Here is a 12497-nt window from a genome sequence, read left to right on the forward strand (position 1 = left end):
ATTTACAGACTTCTAGACCCCACAAGCAATGGATGCCCCAAACACTAGGCTGGCCTATCCAGTCATGTTACTAAAATCACCTCAAATTTTCCATCCCCAGCTCTCTAAAATGAAGAATTTCTGTAAACAAAACTTCCCACAAGTATTATATGCTCAATTTCATGCGAGAGACTTCTGTGCCCAAGTAACACCATATATAAAGGCGCAGCTCTCAAGGTTCAGTTTCTTTGACCTCGCTGAAATATTCCAGGGACAGGCAATAACAATCTTTCAATGACCAGCAAGGTTTAATCAAGGGTCTAATTCTAGAACAAATCTTTCTTTGTATTTATATGGTGTACACATTTTATTTGGACCGCTGTGACCTCCAATTTCCCTCAGCTGTAACAGGCTTAGTGGAAGGGAGCCCTAGAAGGAAACAGAAGAGATTCATATCTCATTTTACAGCAAGGTACGGAATAGCAGCAAGATTTGTGCGGCCTGTAGCTCACTTCAGAGTATCAGTGCAGCACACTCAGTGCATGAAGAACTCTTATACCACATGAGTATTTGCAGCCAGCGCTACCCGTGGCCCACAAGCAATAAACAGAATTTCAGCTGATGCCCTAAGACCACCAGGAATACACACAGATGTGACTCGGCAACCATGCAGCAACCTGAGAGGTACAATGGTTTAAAAAAATAAATAATGCTGTGATCAGAGTACGCACTTGTTTCTATCTTACCAATCCACTTTGTCAGATGTTCCCATTTAGCTTCCTAGCCAAACTCCTTAGCTTTCTGTTTGCTCTTACTGGGGGGAACAGCAGCCACAAACTGCAGCTTAACAAGTCCCAGTATGACACTGGAAAAGGTTACCAGAGAGCATGTGGGATTTCCATCCTTGGATCTGTTCAGGACTTGGATAAAAAACAGCCACAGCTGACCCAATCTTATGCTGCCAACAATCCTGCATTGAGTGGAAATTTGTCTAAGAGCCTCCAGAGATGCTTCTAGCCAACAGTTCTGCAATTCTGTGCACCTGCTGACTCGGCAGGCACCACAGTTGGTCGAGCCTTTCCTTCCCCCAAGGGAAATTCCTGCAAGTGCATCCCAATCTGCAGCGCATGCTCTATCCTGAGTACTGCCGATGCCAAACTTCACCTGCGAGATCTTCACCAGCAGCAACCAAGAATGCACTTCAAGGTACTGCCGCTAAGGTCCAAGTTTAAGTCTCAGCACACCCATGCTATACAAAAGTCGTTTTCAGCACTTGCTTACATTATGATAAGTTGGCAAACTGGCTTCCCAAGCAAATGTACAGAATAAACATTCAACTACTTGCATATGGCATCTACATTCTCTAACGACTATCCCATAAAAAAGTTCTGAATCTTGTTAGTCTGAAACAGAACAAACTACTTCTGCAGTGCAGTAACAGCGAGTAAGATGGGAAAACAGAGTTAAGTACTCATTTGAAGGAATATTTCACTATATAGTTTCCAATCATATGAAACATTAATGTATTTGGCACATCTCCTATGTTTGCCTTGTTTTTCCTTGCATCTTTTTCCCGTGTTTCATCTTAGACAACAGTATTTAATTAACTGTGATGGGGGTAGGAGGTAATTTTTTTTTTCCCATGAAACAAAAGATTCAAATGAATATATCTGCAGTCTCAGCGAGTTCAAAGAAAGGTGTGAGTTTCTCCTATCAGCTACAAGTGCGTTCAGAAGAGTACATTCCCTCTCCAGGTGCTGCAAGTTGCAGACAGCACATCCAGCCACACTGCTGAGTTGTCAGGTGCTGTGGGCTTTGCAGCTCCACTGCCCATTCCTCCTCAAAAGCAAGCTGTCCACCTCCTCGCTGCAGAATTCTTTTAGTAGTTCAGAGCACTACTCCGGTCAAAATCCCTGTTCCTAATCCACATTTCATTCAGACAAATATGCTTCTTTCACAGCATTAGCTAGGAAGTATCTGACTTTCCTCTGAACTTGAAATCTCTCATTTTAAACATTAAATCGGGGGGTAACACGGAAGTACTGAAAACAAAGTTAAGTACAAGGAAGTAGTAGCGCAACTCCTGGCCATGCTTTTGTTGAAAATCATTACAACCCTTTTTCAAACACCCAGACTTTATGAATCAGTGTACTTGGCATTAAATTACAAAACCTTATTCATGTGACTTAATGTGAAAGTCAAATGACTTCCAGGTTGGGGAAAAAAACACCAAATTCAGCAGATGTGAAGGCACTGATTAAAATGCAGCTACAACCTAGTCCTTGAACCAGGGATTTAACGTTTGAAGGTCGCTACAGCTATGCAGTCAATTCCCATGTGTAACAGAAGTATGAAATGTCAACTTCCAAAAGACTGCTCTCAATGTATAGGTGAAAACAATTTTTCTAATTGTTTTAAATTGTCTTAAATTAAGGAACTCTACCTTTTACATTCACATTGCTACCTCCCCTTAAAGAGAGGGCTTTACCCCACCAAGAAAATTTCATCAGTTTTTGTTCTTTTACAAAGCACATTGTTTCAACAGGGCTCATTTCCAACTCAGTTGAGAACCTGAAGCTGGCTATTAAATTCCTGACTTCCCAGTAAATTCTCCCTTCAGTTGTTGAGCAGGAGGGAAAACACTCTAAAATCACTCACTTCTCATGAAGCTAAACCATCCATTCACAGAAGGAAAGCACAGCACAGAGGAAAGCTGTACTTGTTTCACTATAGGAATAAAGTTACATGCATGACAACTGTGCTACTTACGAGAAATTGTAGTAAGGAGTCAGGTTATGCAAATCTGACCCACAATATCTAGAAAACAAGTATCTACATTGTCTTTCAACTCCTCTTTAACCCCTAAATCATAACTGTTACATTTACAGTTTGTTTGTTTGTTTTTTAACGTAAGTTTTGGGGTATTTTTTCCCCATTTAGGATTACTTCCCATAGAGAGAACTTTTTTGAACTGAGCTAGTAGCTATGCCTGTTGTAAAAAGTCTTAAATACTATTTCCAAGAGCCCAATATTCAAGCAAGGATGTTGCGTGTGTCCTTTAACCCCAGACACAGTCAATTATGTGCATTCCAACAGCTAAACAAGTATATTATTTCATAAAAACATAGGTAAGAATGCCAACATATTCAGGGGTTGAGAACACATAGCATCGTATGTTAAAACATATAAAAATTTTAAAAGCTTCCAAAGGGGCTCACTACTTCTCCACTACGCTGGATCCAAGTAAAGAACTGCAATAACAACCTTCCATGTAATTAGAAAAAAGAAAGTACATGAGAATTCTATTAAATGATGCTACTGTATTTTACTTCCTGGAAAACTGGCAGAAGAGCCTTCTAAAATGCCTATTCATAAACAACACTGTGATCTGTATCAGAATGTCAGTTTTAAGCCCAAGATACTTTCCAAAAAAAAAACAAACACCTATGCTAAAAATTCTTAAAAGACTAAAACTCCAAGCAAGAGAGAGTGAATGATTTCAAATGCTTATGTGTCAGCATTTGTCAGCCATTTCTAGTCTCTTCTTAAATATCACTAATACTGAAACTGCAATAAAAGCATTTCTGTTAAGTTAGGAGCTGCAGAGAACAGATATTTACTTTAGTAACCATCTCTTCAATATGACCTTACAACAAATGTCTCAATAGCTTTTAAAGCTGTACTGTGATTTTTCTAGTAAATAAGTGATAAGGGACTCGTTCGAGATAAAAATAAACTGATGCGAGTTCTTGGTACTAGTCTAAAGCAAGACGCCTGACAAAAACAGTGATGTGGAAAGATGCGCCTCAAGGAGCCCAAAGTGGAAAACACAAGGGAAGTTAGATGTGGGCAATAAAATACTCAGCTGTTCAAGTCAGAAGTAACTCAGTTCATGCTCAGGAAGGTCAATTAGAAAATAATAAAGTCAGAAAATGATTTTATTACAGTTATTAGTATAATTGCAGAAGGCACTTGAAGTGGTAGGAGCGTTCCAGCAGAGCACGTCCTCTGCACAAGCCTCAACAGGCCTGTGCCATAAAAGGCCATACACAAACTGATGCACAGTGGCATCGTTTTGGGGATATAAGGCTTGCCACAGTGCCTTCTTACTCAATGTCTGCATGTGTGGTAACACACCACAGGGAGAAGACAAATTTGATTATTTGTTTTTCTAGTCCTGGGAATAAAATGTATTTCTAGAAATCAATCAAGTCAATCTGCATCAAAGGACATTTCGCAGAAAATTCTCTTAATTTTTCTTTACAAACTAATTTATGTGGCTACAATTCCATAGCACCACCAGCATTCATTTACTAGCTCAAACACAACTCATCCAGGTGAATCCATTAAGACACCATTCCAAATGGTCGACCAGGCTTAGAGCATCACCTCTCAAGTCTTTTAGATACGATAAATATGGCACCAAAGTCTCACAGACTACGTTCCAATTTCTCTAAACAGGAACTAATTTACTTAAGTGCATTACAGGGGACCAATCCGGAGTTACAGCAGCATCCTTCCTGACCTTAGACCAAGCCCAAATCCAGTGGCGACTCCACTGAACTGCAACAACAGCGCGCGGCCACACTCCGGGCCGAGCTGCCACCAGCACGCAGAGCTGACCCACTGCCCTGTGTGGCACAGGTGAGCTCAGCCCCCACACACAACCAGGAGGCCAGGGCATCTCCGAGGGTCTCTTCCACCTGCAGGTCTCTCGGCCCACATCGTATTTCAGAACAACCCAACTGAGCTCAGTGTGCTTTAAGAATATAAAAACTAAGGGGTATTAATGGAGTACCATAATGTGATTAGACATGTTACAGTGGACTCAGACTCACCTTAGAGTCCCTATACTTAACAGACATATGACACAGTGAAATGGATTTCTTTTTTCAAGCATATGACTTCTCTTGCACGAAGGTCAAGAACAAAATGCAAGCAATGCATGCTCATTCCCCAGTATTTCACAGATAACTCTTTCAACAAAGACAGCTCACAATGGCATGAAAGCTATTCGGAAGAATTTAGGACCCTAGCACAAACTTGTTAGGAGTTCTGGAAAAAAAAACACATCACTGCAGTACCCAGTCTGGATCAATGACTGGAGCAAGGGAACAACAACAAGGAAATGTGAAGTAAAGGTTAATTGCATACAGTGTTGTGTCAGTGCTATAAAACTAGCTCAGCTAAAATATGTTAAGTGACCTTGGGTGATAATTGCTTGGAAAACCAGGCAGGCAGTTTCCAATAGGAAGCATAACTCAGGCCATTTTTAGAATAAACATATAGAAACAACCGATATTATGTGAATTACTTTGAAAACTGAGTGTCCTAGTCACGGCATGAAGAGCAAAAATACTACTTCCAAGGTGTTTGCTTTGGGGGAAAGACCTTTAAGATTATCTTCTACTAAACTTAGCCACTGCTGCTCTTCCTAGGCAATCCCAAAGAGCACACAAAACGGGTTTGCTTCATGATTTCCTATTGTTCGACAGCCGTACTACAATGAATGCGTAAACAAGCCATAAAAGATACCATTTAATACCTGTCCAAACACCGTGACTTTTATTGATGTACTCCCTTCACCGCTTAACTCCTTTCCTCGTAAGCCCCACAGAGGTGACAGGGCAGGACATCACCCGGCACCCACCGGGAGCAGGGCAGCCCAGGCCCCTCGTGGTGAGGTCTCCCGACCCCAAACACTTGCGGTGCCCCCTCCTTTAGCCCCCAAAACTTCTCCCGGGCGTCTCCCCGGGCTGAGGAAGCCGGCGACCCCTCCTCGCCGCCTTTGGGGCGCTCGCCAGGCGCCTCCGGGTTGCTGGGGCTGCCCCCTCCTCTCCTCACAGCGCCAGCTCGGGCTCACCTCAGGGACGAGGGGGAGCACGAGCCCCTCCTCACCCCAAAACGACGCCCCTCGGCACCCCACCAAGGGCATGGCGCTCCCCGCTCCCCCTCCCCGGGGGCCGCCGTATGGCCGCTGCTCCCTTCCCCCGCGGCTCCTCTCCATCCCACTCCCTGCCCACCCGGCACCCCAGGGTGCTGCCCGGCTCCCTCACCGCTCTCTCCTCGGGGCCGTTTCTCCTCGTCGCTGCCTCCGTTAACGCCGCTGCCCCCCGCTCGGGGCTCCGCTCGCCGCCCTTCAGCCCAGGCCCTGCTCCCTGCGGAGCCCCTCCGCTGCGGCTCCGCTGCACCTGCGGCGGGGCCGGGAGGAGGAGAGGGCACCCCCGCTCCGTCCTCCCTCAACTTCTCATCCCTTCCCTCCGCCTCGCCGCCCCGGCTCTGCCCTCGACCCTCCCGGAGCCAGCAGCGGCCCCTGGGCCAGACGAGCGGAGGCTCCCCCCTGGCCGGCACCGGCGAGCCGCTGTCCGGGTCCCCGGGCGCCCTGCCGCCCCATGCACTGCCCCAGCGCCCCGGACGGTGGGCAGGGGCTCCCGGCGGGGCAGGTGCCCTGGGCACGCCTCTGGCGGGTGGGACCGGGGCTGAGCTCCACCAATCGGCCCCGCTGCGGCGGGAGGAGGAGGAGGAGGAGGAAGGAGCGGCCCAGGTAACTCCCCACAGCCTTTGGGGGCCCCTCGCCGCCTCACGGGGCCACCAGGTCCTGCCGCAACGCCTGGCTCCCTTCGCGGTGGTAGTGTGAAAACAAGAGGCACAAGCGCTTACGAGCTCTTAATTTTTGTCTTTCCGGTTCGTTAGAGCTAATTACGGTTGCTTAATCGATCCTAGCTGCCTTGAGTGATGCACGGTCCCTTGTCCTGCCGAAAATGTCGTGAGGTTCCTACTGCTTGTGACCCCTGCTTGCAGAAAGTTGACTAAAAGGGCATAGAGCACTTCCAGTTCCTCTCCTCTGTCACCCTCAAAGAGACCTTACAGCAGATTGCCAGCTACCACCTGGCAAAACTTAAATACTATTGGTAATTCTCCAATAATTATTTTTGTATGTGTCTGTGGCTTTATTTTAACTCACATGCCTAAAAAAACGGTAATTACCACAGCTGACAGAACAAAATTCTGTGAGAGAACAGGACACACACCCCCACCCACCACACACCTTTTAAAAACAAATTTTTCCTCATGATCGAGTTGTAAGTTCAGAAGTGTTTTTTGGGGGGCCTGCTGAGGTAAATGCTTCTTTCTCTTTAAGTTCTTATAATGACCTTCAAGGGAAAAGAAGTTTTAGGTAGCCTTTCTGATGTGACTGAAGATTAAGTTTCTCCTTTAATAAAAGTGGAGGTTTAAGTCCTCTCAAAGCAAGAAAGTTAATGAAATTTATAATCCATCTTTAGGTAAGGTGAAAGAATGCCACAAAAAGAAAACTCAAGCTTTAAATTGATCTCCATTCTAGTAAAGACTAGTAAATTCCTTGCAAAAGGAAATGAAAGGTTAGTTTATTTAAATTAATCCCATGTATTTGGGACATAGAGCTTCCTACGATATTCATCATGGCACATCTTAAGAGCTCTTGCATTTCCCACGTATAAAACCAATCATTAAAGTTACTCAAATCTCATGCCCCATATGACATCTAGTCAAGATTAAATCAGGTGTTAGGCTTTAGTGGGCGATACCCAGATCCTACAAGCTAATAGTGGCATTTAGCTTTGAGGTAGGTGTTGAGGAGCACCTACAAATCAGGTTCTGAAGTTAAATGCTCCAGAATCAAGCATACAGAGCCATTATTGTATTGAAAGTTTTCTTCACTTCCAGGCAAAATAAAACTCAAACTGTAATGCTAGTTGAAGGCAGAAGGTAATAGTTGAATAAGTTCAGCTTCTCTGAATGTCTGAACAACTGTCTTATTTTAGTGAAAATTGACTTAGTAAAATCCAAATTAAACAAATCCACTTTTAGATTAACAGTGGGCTTAAGACTAGATTTGTAAATTTTGTTCAGGCTTCCCTGAAATGTATTCATATTTCCTGCATGTTTCTGAGTGTTCTTCTCATTTCTTCGTTAGCAACTTCAATAAAGCTGTTCTGGCTGTGGAAATAGAAATGCCCAAAAGTAGCTATTGGTGAAGTTATCTGGAGAATTTTAATAAAGTTACTTATCCGACCTTGGTAAAAAATCATTTAAGAGACTTTTCATGGAATTTCTTACTGAAAATGTCTCACAGTGACGGTAACGTTTTGAATTTAATTACTACATACTATTTAATACTAACTAAAGAGAGAATGTTGCTTCTAGAGTTCAGATCTTGGAGGGTGCTGTTTTCTGTTTGCAGAACTATGTTGTCTTTCTGCTAGAGTTTATGTCATACTCATAAAAATATGGAAATACTGCATTAATTCCAGATTTGTTTTTCTTCAAATCTGGTTGATTAGACTGGACAATGCATGTACATTAAATAGAAAATTCTCTCATGATTTTCTCCTGATTTGCACTGCTCTCTTGGTAAAAGAGAGAGTAATTTCCTAGATTCCTGGATTGTGATGATTAACATACAATTCTTTAGCTATTTTTTCCTAGTGTCTCGATTGTTTTGACTATAAATGCATACTTTAAGGATTTCTACAGGGCAAAATAGAAGTATAACCTTTCTTGTAACTTATGTAAGATAGCATTAGCTAATTTTGGTTGTTAATTGGTATGAGATCATAAGTAGCCAAACTAATTTATTTAAATAAGGTTTTTAGTTCTATTGCCTTACCAATTTGCCAGATGGATCTAATTATCTAAAATGTATATTATCTAATTTAATTGCAGTGTTGCCAGACAACCACCTCTTCCAGATCTAGTTGCCACATCTTGTGACGTTGTTCATAGATACACATAAACCCAATAAAGGTGTACAGAAGGTCTGCCTTTACTGTAGGCAACTCTTGGCCTTATTATCTCCCATAATTGACACTACCACAAAAGTGGTGTTTATTCTACTGGTATAGGTCACTACCATAACCATATGTTATAGCTCTGAATGGTGGTTTCTAACGGACAATAACTATTGTTTTATCATGCTGCATTTTGTGGATTTTGTAAGTATGAAATGGTAATTTCTAGTTGACTAATGGATATCTGGGTAGCAGCAGAACATGGGGCTTCTCTGTCATTTTTTCACTTAGAGGAGAAACCTGTGGTGCAGTTGCAGTTGTCTCTGTGCAGCCTGTACGTTTACAAAACATAAGTTCTGTTTCCTTGAACAGTAATTTCAATAAAGGAAGAAGGAATCATTTATAAACAAAGTTAGGTAAGATCTCGTCTTTGACTACCGCTTGGCTAGCAGTACTGTAACTTTCTATGGAGTCTTTTCTCCTGAGTGTTTATTTGTTAACCATAAGGTCAGAACGCTTTCATGTAGGAAAGTGTTAAAATTATTAATGCTTCTTCGCTGTTGTTATAAAGTACATACTATGGTTAGAGAAGGTACAGGGTAGAGTGCTTAAAGTGTGTAAGGGGATAGAGCAGCTGCCTTATGAGTAGGGACTAAAGAAGCTGGCACTCCTCTGTGTAGAAAGGAAAAAGCTGAGAGGTAGGATATGGTCGATTTATCAAACGGTGAAAGAAGTAGAGAAGATAGATACTCAGCTCTTATTCACTAGATCCTGTAATCCAAGAACCGGGTGATGCTCACTGCAGCAATTATCGAAACAGACCAAAGAGATGAAAGGAGCAGTTGAACTTGGTTATTTATTAACAACGGAAATTGTGGAGGCACACTTTTTCAGTATGTTTGGAAAGGGGGTAAGCATCTTTATGGCTACAAGTCCATAAATGACTATTACAGGGTAGGGTTGCACCTGTAACTGTGGCAGTACACAGTACAATCAGTGTTTGACCTAGGGAAGAGAGAAGAATTGATTACAGGAAGTGGCTGAGCTCTCAAGTTCTCTCTAAAGGTTTTTTTTTTTCTCACTGGCAGAAACTGAGTGGTGGCCTAGAGGTGCTTGGTTCACCCATAGTGTATTTCTTGTGTTGAGAACTCAGCTCAAAGGCATGTGAACTCATGAGTCGAGTTTTTTATTTGCCCTTTTTTTTTCCACTAGCTTTGTATCAACTTCAACAGAGATTAAAAAAATTGAAAAATGAGATTTGAAAAATCTAAGGACTCATTTGTTTTTCTTGTTCGTAGTAAATGGAAGTGAGTGTGTTTCTACAAGGTTTAAGCTCTAGAAAATTAAATTGTGTACTTATTTTTGAGCACTTCAAGTTATTAAGTTAGTATAGATGTTACCCTGAAATGTAATATTCAGGTAGGAAGGCTAGATGTGTAGGTATTTCTTGGTTGCTTTTTTTTTTTGTTAACTATTGTGATATTTTGTTCATTTGTTTTACATTTAGCCACAATTCACTGAAATCAGTTCAAAGCCTGTGTAACTCTGTATATTGTTCTCATGTTGTAATGCTATTTTGACATCGCACGCTTGAGTCCTTCTTTAATAGTGCAATAACCACTTATGCTTTTTTTTAAAAGGTAGAAATACCAAGATTTGGTGTTTGTGTTTGTATTTTGACTAAGTTGTCTTCTTTCAATGACGCTTCTTCTGAAATTGAATTTAAGTATATAAAAAAATCTGCACTTGAAAAGTCAGGCCCAAAGTTTTATTTATTATTATTGTTTCTGTCCATAAACTTCTATGTTGAGTTATGATGCCTTCTTTAACTCTTTGGGAAGTGAAATGGGAGCCAAAAATTGAAAAGTTATTGGTATCATTCAAATGAAGTTTCAAATGACAATTTGTTACATCTTTTACCAAGCTAATTCATATAAACTCACAAACCATCTGTATGGCTTTAAATATTGTATTTTTAGCTGTAGTTAGAAATGCTTTATTATTTACAAATGTAACTCTATTTTTCAGGTTTCCAAACTGTGTGTGCAAGTAACACCATTTACAGCCATTGTTACCCTGTTTAAAGAAGGTAAGAACTATAATTTTACTTCGTTAAGCTTGAGGAAGAGAACAACTAACAGACACTAGTGATAGCCTTTTGTCATGTTAAAATATCAAAAGGTATTACAAAATCAAACATTCAAAGTCTATTGTTACCCTGTGAGGCTTACTTAGTCTACTTAGTTTGTTAAAGATGAAGAAGAGGTTACAAAATGCTGCGACTACTACAATTAAAAAAAAATCTTCTAAATACTTAGGAAAGCATGGAGGTGGTACTAATTTTTAATCCTAACAGATGCAGGCTGCTTTTTCAGAACCAAATAAGATTGTTATGGTTTGTTAGCTACATATTGTAATAAGTACTGAGTTAAAAATCTGACTGCAAACAAGGTGAATCAATCCAAAAAAATGCCTGAATGTGCTTTGGTTTTATGCTACTTTGATACGCAATTTTAGGAAGTACTGGCTAGGCTTGCAGATAGAGTTATAACTTAAAATCTCACATGACGATAAGCTGTGGTGCTGCGGTTGATGTTATCTTTATTTTATAAGCAGAAAAGGCTAGTAGTGTATGACCAAAAATAAATAAGGTACCTAATAGTGCCCAGAGGTTCTACTAGAACGTCTTGCTGTTTGAGAAGAAAAAAAGGCAACAAACAAATGTATTACTCCAACAGTATTTTATTTGATTCTTGTAATATTTCCCACTAATAAGAGCATTGTCTTACTACACCTACTAAAAAAACACCAGACCCAAAAACCTTTGTGAATCTCATTTGTTCTCTACCTCACCTGAAAGGCAGGAGTAAGGAAGAGACTTAGCATGTCCCTCAGTAAGGACTCAAGGAAATAGTTAACTGAACTGAGACCCAGCTGGTCATTCGATACTGGGGTAATTGACAGGGGCGTGGTACGGTGTGTTTGTGTGTTCAGTTTTCTGTTTTATAAATGGGTGTTCATAGTCTTAATTGTAGAGTGGCAAAAGCCTGACAAAACAAATACTTACTCATATGGGGTTCTACAATTCCTCTTAGTCTCATGAAGGTGAGTAGATTTTTTTTTTTTTGGTTCAGTTTTGAGAGGGTAAGATAAGATAAATAAACCACATTGGTCTCAGTGTTATGTCTTTGTTGTCAAAGGTCACACCTGGCAGTAGTCTAAAAAATATGCTAAACAGTGTTTCAGCCTCCAGAGAAGAGTTCAGGTCCTTCCTTACAAGAACACACCTTCTATCACCTAGGACAGTGCTCTAGCTGCACTCATTCTCCTTGGTTAACTAATAATGACTGTAATTTTTTGCACCTTTTCCATTTGTCATAACAATACTGTTTTTATGATGAGCTTGATAAGTCTATGAAAGACATTGTAGGACAGAGTTCCTGCAATAGTAGGGTAAGAGTCTCAACCCAGGACGTCACTTTCAGTCCCAAATTGTTGACTAGAGACTTATAAAACGTGGGAGACGAAAAAAAAAAAAAAGGACTCTTCACCCTTCTTGTTAGGTAGGACATTTGTATGGGGTACGTGGCAAAGATTCTGAGTTCAAGCTTCCAATGCCAGGTGACTGTTTAATATAAATACTCTGTCTTGTTTACACAGAAAGCTAGGAGAGGTAGGGAGAACAGTGATTCAGCAACTGATATAAAATAAAACAACAATGCGATGAATCAAAAGGGCTAGGGTAATAAA

The 12497-nt window shown here is 41.2% G+C and overlaps 1 protein-coding gene across 2 annotated transcripts in view; it reads right to left on the bottom strand.

Moving 5' to 3' along the window:
* The window catches only part of UGT8 (UDP glycosyltransferase 8), a 44413-nt gene extending 37587 nt beyond the window's left edge, over positions 1-6826 (bottom strand). The window contains exon 1 of one of the 2 annotated variants that reach the window (XM_080591248.1): positions 6640-6826. The gene's annotated coding sequence lies outside the window, so the exon portion shown is untranslated. The other variant, XM_080591247.1, reaches the window with a different exon arrangement.
* Between the last annotated feature and the right edge of the window lie 5671 nt (positions 6827-12497).

This window comes from Anser brachyrhynchus (genome assembly GCF_964034855.1).
Source record: "Anser brachyrhynchus genome assembly, chromosome: 4".
Taxonomy (NCBI): Eukaryota; Metazoa; Chordata; class Aves; order Anseriformes; family Anatidae; genus Anser; species Anser brachyrhynchus.